This window comes from Ranitomeya imitator, chromosome 5, assembly GCF_032444005.1.
Source record: "Ranitomeya imitator isolate aRanImi1 chromosome 5, aRanImi1.pri, whole genome shotgun sequence".
NCBI classification, from domain to species: domain Eukaryota; kingdom Metazoa; phylum Chordata; class Amphibia; order Anura; family Dendrobatidae; genus Ranitomeya; species Ranitomeya imitator.
The window spans coordinates 473301045-473313346 of record NC_091286.1 but is presented as its reverse complement, the minus strand read 5'-3'; the positions used below and the strand labels follow the sequence as shown (position 1 = coordinate 473313346).

General features: G+C 42.1%; 1 protein-coding gene across 1 annotated transcript in view; it reads left to right on the top strand.

Moving 5' to 3' along the window:
- Positions 1 to 12302, top strand: part of FNDC3B (fibronectin type III domain containing 3B) — a 598527-nt gene that overhangs the window by 11900 nt on the left and 574325 nt on the right. The gene's annotated exons all lie outside the window — the stretch shown is intronic.

The window sequence follows — 12302 nt, the reverse complement described above, 5'->3', positions numbered from 1 at the left end:
TATACTGCGTGGGCTGTTACACACTGCGTGGGCTGTGTTACACACTGCGTGGGCTGTGTTACACACTGCGTGGGCTGTGTTACACACTGCGTGGGCTGTGTTACACACTGCGTGGGCTGTGTTACACACTGCGTGGGCTGTGTTACACACTGCGTGGGCTGTGTTACACACTGCGTGGGCTGTGTTACACACTGCGTGGGCTGTGTTACACACTGCGTGGGCTGTGCTAAGCGCGACGTACATACATACATATTCTAGAATATTTGATGCGTTAGAATCAGGCCACCATCTAGTATACTAATAAATACGCTCTTACATTTTGTATAATTCTAGAAAGGAAATTGTAGTTTAGGTTTTATATCAAACTGACAAGTTTTCCTTTTTTTTTTTTTTTTTTTTTTTCCTGCTGCCTAAAATTGTCCACCTTCATTTAATAGGTACTTGACAATATAAAAATATAATTTGACTTTGTATAAGGTCATTGGTTTGAGTGCAATCCAAAAACAGCAGATGATGTTGAGTGTGGGAGTTCATTCTGCTAGATCAACAAGAAGATAATGAACACGTGTGGGCTGCTGTATCACTTTCCCTTCATGAAGGCCACATTTATTGTCTCGTTTTTATGCTGCATCTCTAGATTTTATGGAAAATTTCTGCTCAAACAGCAATGAATTTTGATCCTGAAAGTGGTGGAATTTTGTGATTATTAACATGGTTTCTTTGTGAAAGATCCATAGTGAACACCACAAGAATGCGTGGATAGACTAAGACAGCGGGTGGCTCCAAAGTTGTGTCCTAGAGAACCATTAAAGGAAAAGCTTCAGTATCACTAAAGAACGGATGTATTTGAAATGTACTCAATAATTTTCAAGATGATGTTCATTAGTTTGGAATTTGATTTAAGTGTTTTCTGTGATTTTTTTTTTTTTCCAGGTAGCAATAGGGTAGAAATGTTATAATTTAATTTTGCTATTTTTTACCTCTTGAAACCCTGCCACTATGATAATCCCAGTTGGTACTGAAAGTGATGACATGCCTTCATCCAGTCATTGGCCTCACTTGTGATATTTCCATACATAGCTTATGACATCCGAGGTCATTGATTGGCCTCAATAACCATGTGAAGGAATATATCATCACTTCTTTTACTGACCACTGGAGGTGTCGTACTGGAACCATGGAGATTGAAGAATTAAGTAATGGCTAGTTGTTTATTTTAGAACATTCCCTGAAAGTCCTGGAGAATCCCTTTAGGCTACAATGTGGGTCAACTGTGTCCATAATAACCATTTAAAAAATGCCAAACAACTAAACTTTTTGGGAATTGGAAACTGCAGTAAAGGAATTTGTCTTAGAAGGTGAAGAGCATTTATGCTATGAGAACATGTCATTGAGTCTTCTTTAATATACTGTGGTTGTATATTCTTTATGTTGGACAAGATGGGTTGAGTATGTTCACACAGACGGTCAAAGAAAGAGTTTTTCAGTTGTAAACTGGTGTGGTTTTTTTTTTTAATTCTCTGTTCCTGAATGATTTGGACTAACATTTTATAAAATTCTCAAGCAATTTTGAATATTTTTTAATTAAACTTTTCCTGTAAACCTTTTATTGTATTTTTTTTGTCTGTTTTGGGGTGGTTAGTGAAGTACCGTAGGTTTTTTGGCTTTTTTTAAAAAATTCCTTTAAAGGGAACTTGTCACCCCGTTTTTTCAGTAGGAGATAAAAATACCGTTAAATAGGGCCTGAGCTGTGCTTTACAATAGGGTATTTTTTGTTCCCTGATTCCCTACCTAGTTCGAATCTTGGCTTCAGGAAAATGGCCACCGCGATGTCCATCTGCGCACGCGTGGCATCCCGTGGCCATTTTCCTGAGGCCCCGGGAAGCAAGAGACTTCATCTGCGCACGCGCAGCCTCAGGAAGATGGCCGCGCCTACCGAGAAACCGCTGAATAGCGGCAAGCGCGCTCTTTTTCTACAGCTGCGCAGTGCATTCGGCACTTGCGCATGCGAGAAGCACTACGCCACCAACGGGAACATAAGCAAGATGTGGGGGAGAAACAGCGCTGTGACCACGCCCATCTGACCTGACCAGCCTGATTGACAGGCGAAAAAGGACACTTTTGTAAGGTATTTCGGCAGCATAGGTAGGGAATTGGGGGACAAAAAATACCCTATTGTAAAGCACAGCTCAGGCCCTATTTAATGGTATTTTTATCTCCTACTTAAAAAATGGGGTGACAGGTTCCCTTTAAGTAATTAATAATACGCTAGCTTTTTTTTTTCTTTTTTTATTAAAGTAAAAACACTTAAAGCTCAGGAAAAAAACAATTTGTTTGTATCTTGCCTATAAAACGCCGGCAGTCATTTGTGTGTACTAGTATACAAGTTAGCGACTAGGTGAGTGTATCCTCTTCCTAATTACCGTAGGAAAGGCGACTGTAGGACACAAGGCAGGAATATGCTCATGCAAATGTTATTTCTTAGCCCTAGATGCGAGTTCACCTCTTTCCTATGTTGACTTATTAGATGTCAGTAGAGATGATCACGTCTATATTTTTGCTCGGTAAATAAGCTCAATCCATTCTAAGAGCAAATAAATTTATGGCTACGGATAACTGTACTATTGTTTTGTCCACTAAGCCATTTCATTATTACAGCTGGACAGGTTTTTACACCGGTTAAGGAAGTCACAATAACACATTTTGGTATGATGTAAAATTGGAAATTAAATAGAGGAAAACAAAAATGCAAATTACAAGTTTATATCCTTTTCTCTGTAACAGTGTTATTCGGCTGTTTTCTTAGGGGATTCCAAACAAGCAATATTGTTGCAGCTGTATTCTGTACATACAGTTCTTGCTTATTTCCTTCTAGATTGGTTGCCATTATAATTATTTCAACACAAGGAAATAGTGGGTCTCTTCTCTTTTCTCCCTCCTTCCCAGTTTTTATTTACCACAGAAAGTGTCTAAATTTTATTCCGTGTAAACGTTATGGCAGCGATTTCTGTTTGACTTTGACAAATTTATGAAAAATTGATCAAACAAGTTATTTGCAGTGATAGTTTTGCTGCAACAGATGTCAATAAAATGGCATTTATAGGGAAACTTAACACCCCATCAACTAGTCATAGGACTAATTTGCATAAGAAAAAGCAGAGCTTAAAAATACTTTTTTTTTCAACATGTGTTCAGGTGACCAACAGTATAAAGGGCTGGTTAGGCAGGGAATTTAGCGAAAAATACACAAATGTTGGAGGGAATGGGGGACCTGGCAGGTTCCCTTTAAAGAACACTTCATGTCTGTCCAAAATGGAAAACTGACGTTATAGCTGTGTTCTTTATGATCCCGTAATTTTTGTTTTTTTGCCGGACCCTTCTCTTTCCAGCAATTGGTACTGTTGCATGTAAATGTTATAGTTTTTCCTTTTTCAGTTTACACATTATTGTCTGTTTGTGGCAATGGGCAGTAAGGACTATTCCACGATTATATGTCTACCAAGAAATAAAAGGTTTGGTATTAATCCTCTTGACTTTATACGAGTATTTGCCATTGCGGACTGATAACACATTGTAAACTTAACTTCCCAAATGAGTTAAGACGCGTCGAAGTCTGTTAAATGGCTTTATATGGTAGGCAGGAAATGGCTCAGTATGTTCAAACTATGTGACCCGCTCACAAGAGCCAAGTCAGATCAGACTGCAACCTGTGATCTCTGTGAGCCGTAAAAATCAAGCTCCCTTGTAAAACTTTGTTACCTGGTATTGAGGAAAGCTTTGTCATCATCTGTTTATAGCATCTTTAAATACCCCCTTCCTTATAACATGCCCCTAATCTCTGCCCGGCGAGTACATCATCTCGTTGTCAAAAGTTGAAAATCTTTACTTAAAACATAAGTTATAAGGCAGGCTTTAATTCTTCATATGATAGAAGTGAACGGGATGTAACAAGCCCTCGTACTTTGTCACTCTGGGAAGGTTGGGCCATCATTATTTTTTATAGCAATTGCTTTACATTACATATAGGATAGATACATTGTTGTAGACCTTTGATGTGCGTTTGCTTTATTTAGAGATGTAATTTGACTCTTTACCGCACTCCTTCTTTAATGATAAAACTGTGTGCACATCGTTTTTGATCCGAGGGCCACTTTTAGATTGAACCAACCCCAAGGTAGATGGAGCCAACCCCAAGGGCCGCAGTAGAACCTGAGTATTTGGGAATATTACCTTCTGAGGGTGTCTGGAAAGTATGCACCATAAATATCTAATAGGTGGGAGTCCTAAAAATAGAAGTAGTACCTACCTATCAGGAGGATATAGGTTCCCTTCTCCCCACTCACAATCTAGAAGGAAAGAGGCCAAGCATTCCACTTTCTCCATTGCACTGTAAGGGGTTGACTGATGAAAACAAATTGGAATTTATCTTCAGGATAGGTGACTACTTGTTGACTGTGAGGGTCTGACCACTGGGACCCTCATCGATAGGCAGAATAAGTAATTTTTCTCCTTGTTGTAATGGAGCAGTGGTGTTCATGCTCGACCTCTGCTCCATTCATGCTCTACATGGCTGCTGAGTGCTGCACTCTACTACTTCCAGCAGCCGCACAGGCTGGAAAATGAATGGAGCACGGTCGGGCATCTGAACTTCTGCTCCATTTTGTAATGGGGATAAAAGTGCCCAGTCAGGCACATTCTGCCTATCAGTGTGGGTCCCAGTGGTCGGACTTGCACCGATCATTATGTTATCAGCTATCCTGTGGCTAATCCATTTTATGCAAGATGCTGAAATGGTTGAGTGTTTCCCTTCTCCCATAAGCCACAATGAATATAGGAATAATCATGCATGTTCACTTCATCAGCTATGGGACACCCCAATTATGCCAAAATATGGGGTTCACAGAGATGGCCACACAGTGCACCATTATGAACTGTCCCTATGGCGCTACCCACCACTCCGCTTCTCCTTGACATGCAAAATACATGTGAGCAGCTACCAGAAATTGTGAAGATGACCTGTGATCAGTCGGATGAGGGCCACAAAGTAGGTTATTAGGGGCTGCATGTGGCCCTGGGCAACATGTCATGCACCCCTGAATTAGAGGTTATATATACCCTAATAAAAGATGAGCTCCACACCCCTCTACCTGCCAGGTGAGAAGTAAAGCTGCAGTGCACAACAGAGCACTATACACCAATGCCTTGATGAATTTAGATGTGCTGGTATCTGCACTCGTGCATGCTTCTGGTGTATGATAGTTAGCGGAATGGATAATCGAGAATGCATGACGTTATGTATCAGGGTCGGACTGGGACCAAAAAGCAGCCCTGGCACAAATAAAAATTCACCAGCCCACATACGAGTGTTGTAGAATCAAATCGTAAAGCAGTTAATACAAGAGAAGATAGTATTCTGCTACAGATGGATCTGGATAAGTTGGAAACTTGGGCTGAAAGGTGGAAGATGAGGTTTAACAATGATAAATGTAAGGTTATATACATGGGAAGAAGGAATCAATATCACCATTACACACTGAATGGGAAACCAATGGGTAAATCTGACAGGGAGAAGGACTTGGGGATCCTAGTTAATGATAAACTTACCTCGAGCAGCCATTGCAAACAGGATCATGGGGTGCATTAAAAGAGGTCTGGATACACATGATGAGAGCATTATACTGCCTCTGTACAAATCCCTAGTTAGGGTATGTTCACACGTTCAGGATTTCCATCCTTTTTTTTTCAGGACAGTTTTTTTAAAAAACTGCAGCTCTTGGCAGAAAACGCAGGTCCTTTTTTTGTCCTTTTTTGATGCGTTTTTGATGCGTTTTTTGATGCGTTTTTTTATCCTTTTTTTACTGTGTGTTTCCTAGGAAGCTTTTTAGGGCTAAAATGGCTGAAAATACCCTAACCCTACCCCTAACCCTAACCCTACCCCTAACCCTACCCCTAACCCTACCCCTACCCCTAACCCTAACCCTACCCCTAACCCTAACCCTACCCCTACCCCTAACCCTACCCCTACCCCTACCCCTAACCCTACCCCTAACCCTACCCCTAACCCTACCCCTAACCCTACCCCTAACCCTAACCCTATTCTAACCTTAGTGAAAAAAAAAAAAAAAAATTCTTAATTTTTTTATTGTCCCTACCAATGGGGGTGACAAAGTGGGGGGGGTGTCATTTACTATTTTTTTTATTTTGATCACTGAGATAGGTTATATCTCAGTGATCAAAATGCACTTTGGAGCGAATCTGCCGGCCGGCAGATTCGGCGGGCGCACTGCGCATGCGCCCGCCATTTTGCAAGATGGCGGCGCCCAGGGAGAAGACGGCCGGACGGACACCGGGACGCCGGGTAAGTATAAGGGGGGGAGATTAGGGCACGGGGGGGGGCATCGGAGCACTGGGGGGGGGCATCGGAGCACGGGGGGGGGCATCGGAGCACGGGGGGGCGGGATCGGAGCACGGGGGGGCAGCCACACTCCGCCCACGCACTTCCGCCCGCTCCCCCGCACTTCCTGCTGCAGCGGTTCTGCACATCAAATCGCAGTAAAACCCGCAGATATATTTTTGATCTGCGGGTTTTACTGCGATTTTGACCTCACAATGGAGGTCTATGGGTGCAGAACCGCTGCGGTTCAGGAAGAAGAATTGACATGCTCCTTCTTTTTTCCGGGAGCTATTCAGCGCGGCTTTTTTTTTTACAATTTCCGGACCATGTGCACAGTGTGTCCTGTTTTCCATAGGGTACAGTGTACTGTACCCTGCATGGAAAACAGCTGCGGAACCGCAGCGGCAAAACCGCCGCGGTTCCGCGGTAAAAAACGCACTGTGTGAACATGGCCTTAGACCGCACATGGAGTACTGTGTCCAGTTTTGGGCACCGGTGCTCAGGAAGGATATAATGGAACTAGAGAGAGTAGAAAGGAGGGCAACAAAATTAATAAAGGGGATGGGAGAACTACAATACCCAGATAGATTAGCGAAATTAGGATTATTTAGTCTAGAAAAAAGACGACTGAGGGGCGATCTAATAACCATGTATAAGTATATAAGGGGACAATACAAATATCTTGCTGAGGATCTGTTTATACCAAGGAAGGTGACGGGCACAAGGGGGCATTCTTTGCGTCTGGAGGAGAGAAGGTTTTTCCACCAACATAGAAGAGGATTCTTTACTGTTAGGGCAGTGAGAATCTGGAATTGCTTGCCTGAGGAGGTGGTGATGGCGAACTCAGTCGAGGGGTTCAAGAGAGGCCTGGATGTCTTCCTGGAGCAGAACAATATTGTATCATACAATTATTAGGTTCTGTAGAAGGACGTAGATCTGGGGATTTATTATGATGAAATATAGGCTGAACTGGATGGACAAATGTCTTTTTTCGGCCTTACTAACTATGTTACTATGTTACTGACAGGTTGTGCCGACTTTTCTGCTTTATTTGTTACACCAATCAAATGTGTTAAACCACTTTACATATGTAACCTGCAGTGGCTATAGGGGGAATAGACATCAGTTCAACACAGATGGCCTGCAGACTATTATCACACTGCAGAATATGCTAAAAAATACAGCACTGATCACACCCATGTAACACACACAACACACACTACAGATACTTCACACACAACACACACTACAGATACTTCACACACAACACACACTACAGATACTTCACACACAACACACACTACAGATACTTCACACACAAGTAACACATACAAACTACAGATACTTCACACACAACACACACACTACAGATACTTCACACACAACACACACACTACAGATACTTCACACACAAGTAACACACACACACACACACACACACTACAGATACTTCACACACAACACACACACTACAGATACTTCACACACAAGTAACACACACACACACACACACACACTACAGATACTTCACACACAACACACACACTACAGATACTTCACACACAACACACACACTACAGATACTTCACACACAAGTAACACACACACACACACACACACACTACAGATACTTCACACACAACACACACACTACAGATACTTCACACACAAGTAACACACACACACACACACACACACACTACAGATACTTCACACACAAGTAACACACATACTGCAGATACCTCACGCACAAGTAACACACACACTACAGATACCGCACACACATGTAACAAACAAACTACAGATACCACCCATCCACACTACAGATACCCCACACACACACACTACAGATAACACACACACACACACACACACACACACACACACACACACACACACACTATGTGCTGCAGGAGAGGCCACTATACATGTGCAGCTCCTTCTGCTCACAGCAAGCACTTTCCCAGCACCTCCCCCGCTCTCTCCTTCTCTGTCGGGGCTGTGGACCAGAGCAGGAGATGTGACCATGGGGAATTTAGCTGCTTCTCTATCTGTCCCTGGTAGCACACACAGGTAGATATTCCTGACCTTGTAGCTTGATTGCAGGCTCTCTCCCTCAGAGGCGCCCAGTGCAGGGGACAGGAGCACTGGCCAATCAGCTCTTCTATCAATCTGATGCTCATTGGCCAGTGTTCTTCTCCAGCATGGCACGCCCCTTTTTTGAATGGCTGAACCCAGAGCCATGTCTAGAGGCCCATTACAATGACCGGCCCTTCTGGCATTTGCCAGAAATGCCCGATGGCCAGTCCGGCCCTGTTATGTATATAATAGAAGTGTGTTTGCTTAGATTCTCTTCTGTACTGACTGCTCTAAACATAGTTAGAGGAAAGGAGATGATGGGTGTTTTGGGGTCCCAGTAGTCAGACTCCAACTGATATGCTGATTCCAACTGGTGGTGATACATGAATCCAGCTGGAAAAGACCTTTAGAAAGAAGGGGGGCTGTAATGGGCGCAGCTGGATGAAAGCCCCCACATGACTGCGTTGCCAAGAAGGGAGTTTTAGAGTTTTGAATAAAAAAAAAAAAAAAAGGGATCTTATAGGTGATTGGTGGAAATTTTTGAATAAGGGGTGGACCTAGTGGGGAAAGGAGGCAGGGGCTGGAGAAGTGCGGGAAGGATCACTTGTGAGGTGAATCATCAGGAGAGAAGCCCACCCTCCCTCCCTTTATTGTGGATTAGTTTAAGTGAACAGTTTGATGGAGGGGTAGCCGGGGAGTTGGGTTTTTTCTCATCTCGGTTTTTTAATCAGTTATTGCCAGAGGGGAGTTTTCGTTATCATTGTCACAGTGGCAGTTTTGGCGGGGGGTGGGGTTCTTGGAGGTGGTGATGACGTTTTTACGGGGTTGATCTGGCTTTTGTTTACGGGCTCTGGACGGGGAATTTACCTCGGGAGCTTTGGGGTTTTGGTTTGCCCGAAATGGGTTACATGGTGCCCTTGAGCTGGTGGTCACGGCTGAGGGTAAAGAAGTGTTTGGTTTTAAAGTTGGTGGTGGCTTTATGCCTATTTTTGAGCCAGATTTCTTACCCCCAAGAACCCTCCCCTCCAGGTTTTTACATATGGTATATATGTTGTTATTTATGTTATTGTTTGTTTAATAAAATGGCCGCTGTGGCCAAAATTATCCAAAGAAATTTACGTGTTGGTGTTTAATTTAAATTTACAGGAGAAGGGGAGAATGGCCCCCTGGGGATGGGGTGGGGGTCAGGAAGATTGAGTACGGGAAAGACCCTGTTTTGGCGATACGCGGTCATGCAATATCTTTGCACTAAACAGGTGGTGTGGTTTTCCTGTTAAAATTAATGGTTCTGTAATGTACACAGAAATATGTATATTCAAACTGAACTTTAACCTAAAATCTACGCTAATTTCTTTTTATTTCTTGGAGGATCACAGAAAGGTAACATGCAGCAGACCAATGCAGTTGGACTAAAAGTAATGCCGAAGTGATACAGAAAGCAGTTAGACAACATTGTAAATTGTATTGCTTATTATTACCTCCTTTTCCCTTATACACCCTTAGCTTTGTGCTTCATGTTTTTCTTTTGTTCTTTTTTTTTTTTTATGGCCGTCTGTTGGATAAAATACATGTGAGCATGTAGAAAACTGTACAATAAAATATTTTCCTATTATAGCAATTGTAAGTTTCCAAGCACATAAGTATAGGTCTGTGCTCTAGTTATACAGTGCCGCAGCGCTGCTGACAAACACTTATGTAGGTAACTTGTCTTCCAGCTGTTGGCACTTGTCTGTCACACCCGTAAAGTTGCCTGTTGTATAGCATAGTACTTATAGGAACCACCCCACAATCATCTAATTATAGCTGGTATTATACAATCAGTAAGTATCTTTGTTGTTTAACCCCTTAGTGACAGAGCCAATTTGGTACTTAATGACCGAGCCAATTTTTGCAATTCTGACCACTGTCACTTTATGAGGTTATAACTCTGGAACGCTTCAACGGATCCCGCTGATTCTGAGATTGTTTTTTTCGTGACATATTGTACTTCGTTAGTGGTAACATTTCTTCGATATTACTTGCGATTATTTATGAAAAAAACGGAAATATGGCGAAAATTTTTAAAATTTTGCAATTTTCAAACTTTGTATTTTTATGCCCTTAAATCAGAGAGATATGTCATGAAAAATAGTTAATAAATAACATTTCCCACATGTCTACTTTACATCAGCACAATTTTGGAAACAAAATTTTTTTTTGTTAGGGAGTTATAAGGGTTAAAAGTTGACCAGCAATTTCTCATTTTTACACCATTTTTTTTTAGGGACCACATCACATTTGAAGTCATTTTGAGGGGTCTATATGATAGAAAATAATGAAGTGTGACACCATTCTAAAAACTACACCCCTCAAGGTTCTCAAAACCACATTCAAGAAGTTTATTAACCCTTTACGTGCTTCACAGGAACTGAAACAATGTGGAAGGAAAAAATGAACATTTAAATTTTTTTTGCAAACATCTTAATTCAGAACCATTTTTTTTATTTTCACAAGTGTAAAAACAGAAATGTAACCATAAATTTTGTTATGCAATTTCTCCTGAATACGCCAATACCCCATATGTGGGGGTAAACCACTGTTAGGGCGCACCGCAGAACTTAGAAGTGAAGGAGCGCCGTTTGACTTTTTCAATGCAGAATTGGCTGGAATTGAGATCGGACACCATGTCACATTTAGAGAGCCCCTGATGTACCTAAACAGTGGAAACTCCCCACAAGTGACACCATTTTGGAAACTAGACCCCTTAAGGAACTTATCTAGATGTGTGGTGAGCACTTTGAACCCCCAAGTGCTTCACAGAAGTTTATAACGTAGAGCCGTGAAAATAAAAAATCGCTTTTGTTTACACAAAAATGATCTTTTTGCCCACAAATTTTTATTTTCACAAGGGTAACAAGAGAAATTAGACCACTAGAGTTGTAGTGCAATTTCTCCTGAGTACGTCGATACCCAATATGTGGGGGTAAACCACTGTTTGGGCGCACCGCAGAGCTTGGAAGAGAAGGAGTGCCGTTTTACTTTTTCAATGTAGAATTGGCTGGAATTGAGATCGGACGCCATGTCGCGTTTGGAGAGCCCCTGATGTGCCTAAACAGTAGAAATCCCCCACAAGTGACCACATTTTGGAAACTAGACCCCCCATGGAACTTATCTAGATGTGTGGTGAGAACCTTGAATGCCCAAGTGCTTCACAGAAGTTTATAATGCAGAGCCGTGAAAATAAAAAATATTTTTTTTTTCCACAAAAAAGATTTTTTAGCCACCAAATTTTTATTTTCACAAGGGTAACAAGAGAAATTGGACCCCAAAAGTTGTTGTCCAATTTGTCCTGAGTATGCTGGTACCCCATATGTGGGGGTAAACCACTGTTTGGGCGCACGGCAGAGCTCGGAAGGAAGGAGCGCCGTTTTGGAATGCAGACTTTGATAGAATGGTCTGCGGGTATTATGTTGCGTTTGCAGAGCCCCTGATGTACCTAACCAGTAGAAACCCTCCACAAGTGACCCCATTTTGGAAACTAGACCCCCCAAGGAACTTATCTAGATGTGTGGTGAGAACTTTGAATGCCCAAGTGCTTCACAGAAGTTTAGAATGCAGAGTCGTGAAAATAAAAAATATTTTTTTTTCCACAAAAAAGATATTGTAGCCCCCAAGTTTTTATTTTCACAAGGGTAACAGGAGAAATTGGACTGCAATAGTTGTTGTCCAATTTATCCCGAGTACGCTGATGCGCCATATGTGGGGGTAACCCACTGTTTGGGCGCACGGCAGAGCTCAGAAGGGAGGGAGCACCATTTGACTTTTTGAGCGCAAAATTGGCTGTCGTGTT